We start from the raw sequence: 1723 nt of genomic DNA on the forward strand, positions 1-1723 counted from the left end.
AGGAATGTAAAGAGCCCTGGGACGACCCCGTCATGACAAAGATAAATGAGAAGGCGATGGTGACGTTCACCAACGACTTGTCCTCCTGGAAAGTTCAGGTGAAAAAAGCGGTTGGGAAGGGTGAATTGTGGTCCAAGATTCATGCTGATAATCCGACATTAAAGGAAGAGGACTTTGCAAAATTCCTTTTGAATTGCGAAAAAGAAGAGGTCAAGGCAAAGTCGGAGAAAATGAAGGTGCTCCAGGCCAGTAACACGCCTCCCCACCGCCTCGGAAGCCGTGGTTACGAGGGGAAGAGGCACATATGGGCCAAGCAGGACGTTGAACGTGAAAGTCTCGGGATCCCAGACCGCTTGGCAGAGTTCACCGACCCGTTGGAGCATGATAGGATCAGGGCCCGGTCCAAGTTGGACAAAGTCAAAAAGATCTTTTACACGGACCCGAACACGAGGGAGTTCATGAGACTTCTGGTAATTGTTATATTACCACATTATCATATTAGCTTCCAATCAATTTGACTGCAAGTTTTGTCACATTAGTAAACCATCCACGTTCCTTTTGCAGAAAGAGCAATACCAAAAGGCAGCCGAAAGCGACGAGTCGTCGGCGAGCAATACCAAGTTTTGTCACATTAGTAAACCATCCACAGTCGTCGGCGAGGCCCAACTGCGACACCCCATTCAACCTGGCCCTGAACATACTGAAAAAGGTCCTGATGGACAAGCCGCCGTCCTATAGACGTGTGCACGGCATCGGAGATGGCGCCTCGTGGAAGACGTGCTACACCGAGGGGCCAGAGGATAGAAGGAAGAGACGGTTGGTCGTTACTCATGAGAGCATCGACGAGAAGGTCGTGATTGCGGTCAATAAGACCAAAGCTGAGACCAAAGAAGAGTTGGTCGACGTAGTAAGTGGGTTGGTCACTGACGCGGTGGCCAGCTTGATTCCGGCAATTTTTAGTTGGTCAAAGAGCAATCCAAATGCACGGCCAGAGGACTACCCAATTCCCAGCTTTGGCGCGAGCAACTCGGCGAACACCAAAGCACCAACACCTGCCCCAGCAACCGCAAAAGGTCTCGTTCCTGTTCATAGCAGCCCGACCTCCGTCTCTGGCATGCTCGACGGGCCTTCCTCGCTGGCTGAGCTCGTTGCCCTCACGGTAATTACGCGTCGTACCCTTTTCACCAGCATGTCTATAGTCTTCCGTTTCAATTGCCTTTCAGATGTTTGATGTCGCAGACATGTCTTCTTCGTAGGCCGATGACACCCCGTGCACCCTACTCTACGACATCAAGGGCCAGAAGGTGGTTGTGGGAAAGGCAACCATTGTGAAGCCGAAGGACCGCATGTTCCACAACCGACAGATGCCCGATGGCCTCTTCAAGGTTAACGTGGCCAGTGTCTTAGCAGGCTTCGAGGATTTGCCTCCTCCGATACCAGCCGGTGACGACGAGACCACTACGCTTATTGGAGGATGCGAGACCTGGTTCTTGACTTGGCCAAAGTCTCTTATTCGTCTTGAGGAGCCCAGTATCGCCAACACAAAGTTCTCAAGAAGGTATGAACACCACCCCACCTACCAATTTACCTACACCTGTCATGGCGGATGATGGTAGCTGATACGTCTCCAACGTATCTATAATTTTTGAAGGTTCCATGCTATTATCTTGTCAAACTTTGGATGTTTTGTATGCCTTTTATATATTTTTTGGGACTAACTTAT

Source organism: Hordeum vulgare, chromosome 7H (genome assembly GCF_904849725.1).
Source record: "Hordeum vulgare subsp. vulgare chromosome 7H, MorexV3_pseudomolecules_assembly, whole genome shotgun sequence".
NCBI lineage: Eukaryota > Viridiplantae > Streptophyta > Magnoliopsida > Poales > Poaceae > Hordeum > Hordeum vulgare.